Below are 11,559 nucleotides of genomic sequence, written 5' to 3' on the forward strand. Positions count from 1 at the left end.
TAGGGTCATGTGCAGGTCAAAGCAGCCCCTCTCTGCTGCCAGGTCATGGTTGGGGTGTCCCGCTGTGTATGTGCATGTCAGGTGCGGGGCACGCAGAGGCTGGGGGGCTCTGGGAGAAAACGGTGAGCGCCTTGTGAGAACAGATCCTTGCCTTCCCCTCAAAATCCCCAAGACCCGGCCTTTCACCCGCTTCAGACCAGAGTCCCCAAGGGCCTTAACCAGACAGACACCCGGCAGTGAGACAGCCAGCCTCCCTGGGGCCAGAGCCCCCATTCCACCTGGCAAGACTCTTGGGTCAGCGGCCTGGGATCTTCGGCTGACGTGCTGAGGCCCAAGTTGGCACCCGGCTGTGCCCTGCCCGATAGAGAGTGCTCTGAAGGACACAGCTCTTCCTCTGTCAGGGCAGTGGGGCCATTTATCACGGAGATAAGCATTAGCCAGAGGGCAGAGTTGGCGGAAGGAGCTGTCTGGAGGAGATAATCTAGGGTCACTCAGAGGACGTGGAAGAGCCATGTCCCCACTCCAGCCCCTGCCACCCAGACCCCGCCCCTATGCTTGCTGGCCAAGACATCTGGCTGTCTCACCTCATGGAAGACCTGATGCCCTCCGGGGACAAGGAGCTGGGCTATGGTTGGGCGTGGGGTGTGTTTCCTCTTCATGTTCCGTGCCATGGCAGGGCCCCTGTGATTCTGCCTCGCCTCTTCACAGATGGGGAAACAGGCCTGAGGGAGTGGGCTTTGGGCTACTCTTGTCAGAGGGAGCGAACCTGGGGTCCTGACCCTGCCCTCGGCCTCCTGCACAGGGTAGGAGGGGAAATCCACGTGGTGCTGTGTCACTGGGCACTTCCTGTGTCCCAGGTGTTGCCTGCATGGCCTGTGTCCTGTCCCCTCTACCCTGGGGACCAGGCATTGCCTTGTCCTCCTTTCCCAGAGGGAGGCAATGCCCAGAGAGGTGAGGGTACCAGCCCATGGCCGAACCGCTGGAAAGTGGCCCAAGTAGGGTTTGAACGTGGGATTCTCAGAGCTGCATCCAGAGCACTGTCTGCCCAGAGGGGCTTTGGGTGCCTGGCAGAGGCCAGAACAAACCCACTAGATGGAGGACAGCTCTGGGATCCCTCTGCCCAGCTAAAAGCTGATACCCCAAACTGTCAGAACCCCCCAGGCTGCTCTGCTCACCCCACTTCCCTACCTTGGCACTCGGGCTCAATAAATATTTCCGAACAAATTAATAAGTAAAAAATGAGCAAACGCATGAGCATAAATCATGACATCTCCCCTCTACGAGTCCCTGGAGCTGGTCAGTCCCTCTCTTGGGGCTGTACACACTGGTTTTGGTATCTCCCTGCCAGGGACACATCTGCCCACCACCTACTGGCTCCTCACGGTGGTTCCATCAGAAAAGATGGTGCCACCTTTGGGAGCAGAGAGAAGAACCCAGACCTTAGACTGTAGAGGAAGGGAGGAGGGAGAGGGAGGGAGAGGAAGGGAGGAGGGGGAGGAAGGAGGGGAAGGAAGGAGCGAGGAGACCCCTCTCCTGGGCTGGGAGCCGCACTTGTCATTACCCCATGGTGGACACTTGCAGCCCTGCAGCCCTCACCATCGGGGTCACTAAGTGTTGGTGTGTTCAGGGTGTTGCAGGGACCAGTGCTGGTCTGGGGGATGAACGCTGGATCTCCTTTCTCTGCCCCAATGTCCAGGGCAGTAGATTTGACCCAGAACCAGCCAGAGACTTTTCTGGAAAGTCTTTGCTACGTGAAGGGTAGGAGGGGGCACCCTGGGAGTCTTGGAATTCATCTGGCAGGCCTGGGGGCCTGGGTGGCTTTTGAGAGCCTTTCTGCCCATGACCACCTGCGGGGGTTCTGGTTACTATTTAGCCTGAGACATGCTGGGCAGGGAGAGGGGTCTGGATTGTTCAGGGAAGGGTCCCAGGGCCTGGGGAAGGAGCCAGTGAGCATGAACAGTTGTGCAGAAAGGAGCCCAGCCCCCGGGGCCTATGTTGGGGGGTGGGGGGCAGGAGGACAGACAGGCACAGCTGTGTCAGCCCCACCACTAGAGCCCCCTGGGAGCCCCCCACACCTGGAGGGGCCCTTCCTTGGATTTGGTTGGGGGCATTGGAACCTCAGGTGTGGAAGGGTTTTTAATTCTCGGACACTGGGTCACCTCATGTCAACCCAGGGGAAGATACAGACAGACCTCCAATCCTCAGGAGATAAGCTGAACTGGCTTGTGAACTGGCTGCCTCTGAACCAGTGCAGAGCAGCCCTGGGCAGCCTCCCCCAGAAAAGTCCCCACTCTGGTGGTTGGGAGGGGCATTGCCAGCAGCGGGACCCCACACTGAGCTGGTCCAGCCCCTCGGGGGACAGAACAGGCACACGACAATAATAGCAACCATAAAAGAAACCCAAGGAGCACAGCTCTTGCTGTGCCCCAGACAAGGCTAAGCTTGGCTTCCTGGCCACTCTCCCATTGCATTTAATTCTCATGACCCTATGAGGTGTACACAAGTATTATTCCCCATTTTACAGATGAGGAGCCAAGGCCCAGAGTCACGGAGCATCAATAATCCTAATGGCACACGTACACAACGCTCACCGAGGGACCTCAACACACTCCCAGGGTATGTCCTGCTGCTCGTGAGCATCCTTCTAGCAAGGGCATCTGTGACAGCAGAATCCCTAATGGGGGTGTCACTGGGTGAAGTGCCCACTGATCAAGTCCGTGTACAGGACCTCAGTGAGGTGGACATGGAAGCTGGTGTGGAAGGTGGACCAAGCCTATGGTTGAGGGAAGGTCATTTCTGCTGGTACAGATCGATCCCGTTTGTGTAACACATGTGTTACAGATATAAAACCTGGGGTGGCGCTGGGGCAGATGGGGCACCCTAGTACACACATGCTGGAGGACACCCACACAGAGCCCAAGGACCATACCTCCCGTACCTCAGCATCCAGCACCCGCACAGAGCTGATCACGGGAGACCTGCCAGGGCGCTCTCGTTCTCCCTCTTTCTCTCTCCACCTGAGCCTCTCTGCCCACCTGGCTGGGAATAAAGCACTGGAGGTGGGCTGGGCCCAGATCCCGGGCGCAGAGTCCTGGCTGGGGCTCCAGGCCTGGTGCAGACAATGGAGGCTTGGAGTCTTGGCTTTGCACTTCCTCAGCATCCTTACTACTCCCTCTCTTCCTCTCTGCTTCTCTCTTACTTGCTCCTGTCTCTCTCTCAGTGTTCTGAAGAGTCCTCCTCAGTGGCAGCAGATACACAGGTGACACGTCCTGCTGCCTCAGTCACACACAGTGCCTTTCCTCCTGCCCCAGGGACTCATGCTGTTTCTGGGCATCAGTCTGGGGTCAGGCTGACCTGTGGTGGCTACAGCCTCACTTGAGCTGTGCTCCCAGCCTGGCTCGGGCTGCACTTGAGCTGGACGGAGTGAAGAAGCCGCTGGCCTCGATGTCCCCGCCCACCCCTCCCCTGCAGCATCCCTGGGCCCAGTAGAGTCATGGGAGGACGGAGGCTTCTGGGACAGTGGCAGCGCCCAGGGCGGGTGTGGTGCCAGAGGACAGAGAGGGTGTGAGGATGGAGGGCTGAAATGGAGGATGGGATGAAGTGGGGGCAGAGCTGCACCCTTACAGGCAGGCCTCCCAGGGGCAGGTCTGTTCTTCCTCATCTCTGCCCCTAGCCCAGTAACTGCCTGCCTGTTCCCTGTGGCCCTAGGACACTGAGGGGCAGGAAGCTAGGCAGCTTCTGGTGCAGACTTTCCGTGGTCTTGGGACAGTCAGGGTACCAAGCCAGCCTCAGTTTCCCCATCTGTTATATGGGGCAAGGTGAGGGGAAGGTGCAGGCCTGGGCATGCCCACCAGGTACCAGGAAGACAACTACCAACAACTGTAGGGTATCCACACAGGCCCTTCTTGTCCGTGCCTCCTGCCCCCATAGTCACCCTTTCGCTTAAGTACTGTTGCTCTCCCTGGCTTCCATGTGGACACCTGCCCAAGGCCACACAGACGGAGAATGCTGGTGTCAGGATTTGAACCGGTTGCCTCTCTTAGGCAACCTGCTGTCTGAGCAGAGCAAGAGGATGCCAGACACTGGCCCAGGATCGGGGCTGCCTGATCCCTGCACTGGCCAGAGGAGGCACCACAAATCCCACCTGCACGTCCACCCAGCCCACCCTGCTCAGAGCTGTTCTGTGCATCTTAGCTTGACGAGGTGTGGGGAATTCATCAACCTCCCACAGAGCCCACTGAGAACTGGCTATGAGTCCAGCCACCTCCCTGTCCCAGCAGCAACCCCCAAAGCCTGAGGCTTAATCCCCCAGGCATGTCCTGCCCCTCATCTTTCCCAGGCTATGTTGCCCTTCTGCCCCTCTCCTCTAGTTGAAGCTGGTCACCTCACCCAATTCTTCCTCCTGGAAGCTCTCCCCGACTCCCCATCCTTCAGCATGTCTAGATTCCATTCCCATGACCAGAATTCCACCTCCTAGCATACAGGAGCCTCTCAGGTGCCTGGTGCCAGGCCTGGTGAGGCTCCAGATGGTGGCCAGCCAAGGGACCGAGGAGGACACCCCTCAGTGAGAGGAGCAGAAGGGCGGGAGTCAGGAGACCACTGTGGGCCTTCTCTGAGACTTAACGCAGGACACTTGCCCAGCAGGGTTTGCGGAAGAGAAGGCCTAGGAGGACCGACAACTTCTCTCCAACCTGCACATCAGAGCTGGCCGGGCTCCCAGGGAAGCCTCAGAGCATGAATGGACTCCTTGCCCAACCCCGCAACAAGCAGAGAAACAGCCAACACCGGGGACCTCCTCCTGGGTGGCCTCCATGCTTAACCCTGCAGTTTCCACCTACAGAACAAGCACCAACTCCAGCCTGGAGACACCGAGCCAAGGGCCAACCTTGCCTTCTGTTCGCCCTGCACTGCCCATCTAAATCTCTGAGGTACTGGTTTGACATTCCCCATTTTCGCAATGAGGAATCTGGGGCTTTACAGGGTTAGTAACACGCCCAAGGTCACACAGCTTTAGGTGGCAGAGCTGGGGCTCAACCCCGGGCTGTCCTGCACCTGCAGGCGTAACTCCACTATGATGACCTGCTCAGCCCACACACAGAGGGTATCTGCGACCCTCAGCAGGAGGCAGCCTGTTTTGCACAGGGTTTTCTTTTTCTTTTTAAATTTTTTTATTAAAAAAATTTTTTTTGAAGTATAGTTGATTTACAATGTTGTGTTAGTTTCAGATGTACAGCAAAGTGATTCCGTTATACATACATGTATTCTTTTTTTAATTTTTAAAAAATTTTTTATTTTTGGCTGTGTTGGGTCTTCATTGCTGCGCGCGGGCTTTCTTTAGTTGTGGCAAGCAGGCTTCTCATTGTGGTGGCTTCTCTTGTTGCAGAGCACGGGCTCTAGGCTCATGGGCTTCAGTAGTTGTAGCACATGGGCTCAATAGTTGTGGCTCACGGGCTCTAGAGCGCAGGCTCAGTAGTTGTGGCGCACAGGCTTAGCTGCTCCGTGGCATGTGGGATCTTCCTGGACCAGGGCTTGAACCCATGGCCCCTGCATTGGCAGGCAGATTCTTAACCACTGAGCCACCAGGGGAGCCTTACGTATATATATTCTTTGTCATATTCTTTTCCATCATGGTTAATTACAGGATATTGAATATAGTTCCCTGTGCTAAACAGTAAGACCTTATTGTTTATATATTTTATATGTAGTAGTTTGTATCTGCTAATCCCGAACTCCTAATTTATCCCTCTCCCACCCCCTTTCCCTTTTGGTAACCATAAATTTGTTTTCTTTGTCTGTGAATCTGTTTCTCTTCTGTAAATAAGTTCATTTGTGCAATATTTTAGATTCTGCATATATGTGATATATGATATTTGTCTTTCTCTGACTTATTCACTTAGTATGATAATCTCTAGGTCCATCCATGTTGCTGCAGATGGCATTATTTCATTCTTTTTTATAACTGAGTACTATTCCATTGTATATATTGCACAGGGTTTTCTGTACTGCACCACAGGATGTCTGAGCCCACAGGACACCGAGCCCATCTGCGTGGATCTGCGTAGCCCTCAGTGGGCTCTGAGCCCAGGCAGGTGAGCTGGGCTCTGTAGGAGGCTCCCTGCCCCCAGCACCACTCTCTCAGGTCCAATAGGATCAGGTGGCCACAGCTGAATTCACTCCCCATCTCTCCGGGCAGGTGGAGGAGGTGGTCTCTGCGGTGGAGGAGAGGCTTCAGCGGCACGTGATGCACTGAGGGGTGTGCCCAGCCTGGCGTGGAGCGGGGTAGGTGCTGGATAAGTGGATTCTGCTCCTCCGCTTTGGAGTTCCGGGAACATCCAGAGGCTACAGCGGAGGCTGTGGGGCAAAGCCAGTGCCAAGGCTGCAGGGCTGGAAGAGGCCACAGCAGATGCCCCCGTACCGGCTGCAGCACCAACAGGAGGGGCAGGTGCTGTGAGTGCCTCAGGGACCCCCACCTGGCCTACGCCCTGCTCCTGGGCCTCTGAGGGCTCCCTCCCCGCCGCCTGCAGGATCACAGCTCAGCTTCCTGGCTCAGCGCCTTTTCCTCCCGGTAAGTCTCTGTTCCGTGTCCCAAAAGACAGGGAGAAAAATCCCTTCCCGTGAGGTTGATATAAGGTGATGTGTGCCTAGAACAGAGCCGGCACGCGGGAGGGTGAATCCCTGTAGTTTCCTCTTCCCTCACTCAGTTGGCCTGTGAGTTCCTGGGAGGCGGGTAAACATCCTGATGTGGCCCCTGGTGCGGACGGATTAATTACCGAATCACTGCGTTGTACTCATTGCCTAGCAGCTTGTGTTTCTGTCTCTTGGACTCACACAGAACACACAGGCCAGAAGTTCCACTTGCCTCCTGTTGGAAAAACAAAGGTTTGCAGGCAGCAGGGCCTGGAGGTGGGGGAGGGACAAATGGCCCCCTGAGGGCCTGCGGAGCCCTGACCTTCCCAGGGCCTGGACAGGTGTGTCCATGCATCCCAGGCTAATGCTGTACTGAGGCTGGGGAATATGAGGGGGACCACATTAAATGGGTCCCTATGGGCTGTGCTGTCCAGTGCCCACTAGCCTGTCCTGGAGAAGGACCTCAGCCTCATGCCTTCCCAGAGACTCTTAGAATTTAGCAGGGAGTGGTAAACCAGCGCTGGGGAGAGAGCCCATCCCTGCCCCAACCCTAATCAAGATCCACGGGGAGGGCAGAGGCCTCTAATTGTTTCAGGAGAGGGAAATGTCACATCCTGGGACCCACAAGAGTCCTTAGGACAGACCACTGCCAAGTGAGGGTCCTTGGCTTCTCGCCGGAAAGAATTCAAGAACAAACCAGAGAAAAGCAAAGTCAGGTTTATTTAGCAGGATGCACACTCCATAGGTAGAATGTGGACCCTCTGGGAAAGTGAGAGCAGCCCCGGGGCATGGGGTTGTAGGTTTTTATGGGCTAAGTAATTTCATACGCTAACGAGTGGGACAAATATTTTTGCTATTTCAGGGAAGGGGGGGATTTTCCAGGAATTGGGCCACTGTTCACTTTTTGACCTTTTACGGTCGTGTCAGAACTATCACAGTGTAAGGGGGAGTGATCTTGAGTATTATGATGACGTTATAATGAGCTAAAGGTCAATGACCAGACTATTCTCGAAGCCACCATGGTTTCAGCTGGTTCTATTCGGACTTAATTGCATCCCAACAGCTGTGCCCCCTCTTCACTTATCTAGTGTTTGTGTTCTGCCCCTTTCCCTCTTGTCTCATTCCCCCATCAGAGATTTTACTTCCATATTCTTATGGGAAGCAGAAGGGTGATGGTCTGTCTTCTTTGGCTGCTTCAGGGCTGAGTAGGGGCATTGACCTTGCCTGTCAGGGAGTAGAAATTTCTGGATGCCTAGTGTAAGGATCCCAGGGGCAGGACAGCTTCTTGTTTTAAGTCATAGGGCGGTATGGGCTGGAATCCTTGCCTAACCATCACTTTTTTTTTGGCTGCGCCATTCGCAGCTTGTGGAATCTTAGTTCCCCAATCAGGGATCGAACCCAGGCCCTCAGCAGTGAGAGCACAAAGTCCTAACCACTGGACCACCAGGGAATTCCCCTAACCATCATTTTGATGTGGAATTGTTGTAACCTGGAAAACATGAACTTTACCAAGAGGTGAAAGAGGCAGAATCCAAAGAGGAGGAGTAGTAGGAGTATGGCTGTTACTCAGGTTCCAAGTAAGGAACCAAGGCAGGCTAGGGAGGGCACTCTTAATGGTGGACCAGATGGCATTAGGGTCTGACCCCTGGTTGTAGCGGTGTAACCATGTTGCTTGTTCATAAATCTTGTTGATGTCCATCTCAATCTGGCCTGAATTGTTGACATAGGTGGAGCAGGTTTTGTTTATGACCGCACAAACGCCACCCTGCTCATCCAGCAAGTAATCCAAGGCCAATCTATTGTCCGTAACCACACTGGCCACTGAGTTTAAAGAAGTTGAAAGTCTATTTAGGGCATTTCCAGTGGTCAGGGCTGGGTTCTCTAAAGTGTTGGTTAGGTTTTCTAGGGTTACCTCATGGTAGGCAAAGCCTCCCATGGAGTTGCCAATCCCCCTGCCAGTCCTATTCTTGCCAATATTAATCCGATGGCCCTCCTGGGACGATTTTGAGTATTATGTATTGTGACAGTGATTGGAACCAAATGTCCTAATGTACAGGCTCCCTTATGCCACACATTATATAAGGATAAGTATTTACATAGGGGCCAAATTACCCTGGGGTGCCCTTGTCTTTGGGCCCTCATTCTGAGGAGTGCCACGTATCCAGGCTTATCTTGAAGGTGCAATAAGAGATCTGGGAACAGAAGAATTTAGCAAGGAAGCAGCCATCTAGATCCATGGAAGGGAAAAGTTAATGAACACAATGTGGGGACAAGAGCCCATTAGTATATTCAAAACAGTTAAGTTCCGGGAGTATTCCATGACCTCGGCTTAGGTGAGATGGTGTAGTAAGAAAGTTTTAATCCACAGTTTCCATAGAGCCTGACAACTTCTAGCCCAGTTTTTAGTCCATTCCATCCCTATCCCGTAGGCACCTGGGGTCTGGGCTTCATTATAAGCACAGAGAGTGGAGGCATTCGTGGGAATGCAGTTTGAGTCCAGGTTCCAAAACACTGTGGTGATATTACCCTCTGGTGCCCAGGGATTGTTCCAAAGAGGCTCACCATAGCCAAGAGAACCATTAGAGGTGTAGTAGCATTGGAAGCTTGACTGGTTTTCTGGATAACAAAAGTAGCCATGATTAAAGGAAAAGTTATGTCACCTTTTTAAAAAGAGTTAAAACGTAGGCAAGGTATCGGTCCTGATGGGGGTATCATCCGTCACACTCGTATCAGCTGTGGGGGTGGTTTCCATGTGTTTGAATTGGTAAAGCTCTTGTATGTACCTATTTGTACCTGTAATGACTGTTGTTAAGCCAGGGTTTTTATGGCAGGCCCAACAATTAACCAGTTTTTCTCCCAGGGCAACTATTTTAGATATGTTTACTAAAGCATGATTTTCCCATTCCGAGCTGCAACCTTCGTCAGAAGTCCTACTAGTGTGATGGCTTTTGACATCATATTACCGTATTTTTTCTTTCAGACCTAGCAGGGGCAAAGAAGATGTTTACCAGGGGGAGGGGGTTCTGAAAAGCGGCAGAATAAGAGCGTGATAGTCAGAAACACAAGGATGACTAGGCCAACCCACCTCAGCCACGTGAAGTCACTTATCTGTTCTTGGAAAGGTATCTGAGGTCTTCCATGGGCTCACAGGAGCAGGTCTCTTCTGGTTCCTGTTGGGACTTATAAGATACAGGTTTTGTTCTAGACAGATGAACCCAATTAGTAACTCCCTATAGCTTGACAGCAGTTGGGGTACTTAGTAACACTTGATATGGTCCCTTCCATTTTGGTTGTATCTAGTCCTCAGGGAACCCTTCCTTCCAAGTTTTTAGTAGGACAGAGTGCCCTGACTGGATGGAGACTGCGACCTTTCCTTTGTGGGGGTGGGCAGCGCTTCGTTTCCGTATCCTTGGAGGACCTTTAGAACTTGGCTCAAGCTAACAGTGTGGGAGACCCATTTGTGAGTTTCCTCATCAAGAGATCTGAAGTCAAAAAGGGCCTCCCAGTGGTCCTTCCCTGGCAGTGCCATGGTGAAGTTAGTGGTTAGGCTGTTACTGCTGAGGGCCTGGGTTCAATCCCTGGTCTGGGAACTAAGATCCCACAAGCTGTGCGGCATGACCGGAAACAAAAGGCGGGGGGCTTCTCATAGGTCTCAAATGGGCTAAGTTTTAAAATTCTCTTTGAGGCCATCCTGGTCCAGAGAAGGGCTACAGGCAGGACAGAGATCCAGGTTTCTGAAGTCTCTTGGCATAGCTTAGCAAGTGTTTTGTTTTTGTTTTTGTTTTTTGCAAGCATTCTCTTTAGAGCATGATTTGCTTTTTCTACTTTGCCTAAGGACTGGGGCCTCCAGGAAGAGTGGAGGTGGTAGTGAATACCTAGAGCTGAGGAAGGCTGTTGGGTCACCTTGGCAGTGAAAGAAGGTCCGTTATCACTGTAAGCTTTGGGGTAACCCGAATCTCGGAATTAATTAATTTCTTTAAGCAGAAATTTGGATACTCCTATTGCCTTTTCAGTCCTAGTAGGGAGAGCTTCTATCAACCCTGTAAAGGTGTCTATGAATGCTAATAGGTGTTTCCATCCCCTATGTGGGAACATTTGGGTCAAGTCCATTTGCCAATCTTCCCCTGGATAGGTTCTCCAATGTTGTATGGGCCAAGTTAGGGGTGGAGGTATGGGGTGGCTTCCTAGGGCATGGCGGGCACAAAGCTTGCAAGCCCTGGTGACATTTTTAACAGTTTGGGACGGTCCCTTTCCCAGGAACACCTGAGTAACTAGTTTGAATAGGGAGTCCGCCCTAAGTGGAAGGACTCGTGGAAGTGCTTAGTTATTTTCCATTGCTTGGCCCCGAGAATGAGAAGCTTGTTATCGTTTGTCAGCCACCCTGAGAGGTCTCTTTCCAGTCCCCTATGTTTAGCCCACTCAAGTTCTTCAGGTGTATAAGATGGCGCTGTTGGGGAGGGGGTGCTGTCAGGCCTGAGAGCTGCAGCTTGTAGGACCGGCTGTTCTTGGGCATCAGTCTTAGCGGGCTTTTTGGCCAGGGTGTTTCCCCCTTGTAAGGGAGGTGTTGCCCCTTCGGTGACACCTGCAACCTCCTTTGGAAGCTGGAACGCTTCTAGGAGTTCTAGAATTCCTGCCTGTTGTTTTATAGTGGATCCTTTGACTGTTAGTAACCCCCTTTCTTTCCATATGGCAGCCTGGGCAGGTAGCACTAAGAATCCATACTTGGAATCAGTATGTATATTGATTTTTTTTTTTAATAAATTTATTTATTATTTATTTTTGGCTGAGTTGGGTCTTTGTTGCTGCACGCGGGCTTTCTCTAGTTGCGGCCAGTGGGGGCTACTCTTCGTTGTGGTGCACGGGCTTCTCACTGCGGTGACTTCTCTTGTTGCGGAGCACGGGCTCTAGGCACGCGGGCTTCAGTAGCTGTGG

General features: G+C 52.9%; 1 long non-coding RNA gene across 4 annotated transcripts in view; it reads left to right on the plus strand.

Annotated features, from left to right (window-relative positions):
* LOC118903168 overlaps window positions 1-6,563 on the plus strand; it is a 32,587-nt gene extending 26,024 nt beyond the window's left edge. For 3 of the 4 annotated variants that reach the window (XR_005021735.1, XR_005021732.1, XR_005021733.1), the window contains 3 exons: window positions 4,645-4,928; window positions 5,992-6,089; window positions 6,194-6,563. This is a non-coding gene — a long non-coding RNA (uncharacterized LOC118903168). Of the gene's footprint in view, window positions 1-2,528; window positions 2,617-4,644; window positions 4,929-5,991; window positions 6,090-6,193 lie in introns of those variants that run through there. The other variant, XR_005021734.1, reaches the window with a different exon arrangement.
* Window positions 6,564-11,559: the final 4,996 nt, after the last annotated feature.

Source organism: Balaenoptera musculus, chromosome 11, assembly GCF_009873245.2.
Source record: "Balaenoptera musculus isolate JJ_BM4_2016_0621 chromosome 11, mBalMus1.pri.v3, whole genome shotgun sequence".
Classification (NCBI taxonomy): Eukaryota; Metazoa; Chordata; class Mammalia; order Artiodactyla; family Balaenopteridae; genus Balaenoptera; species Balaenoptera musculus.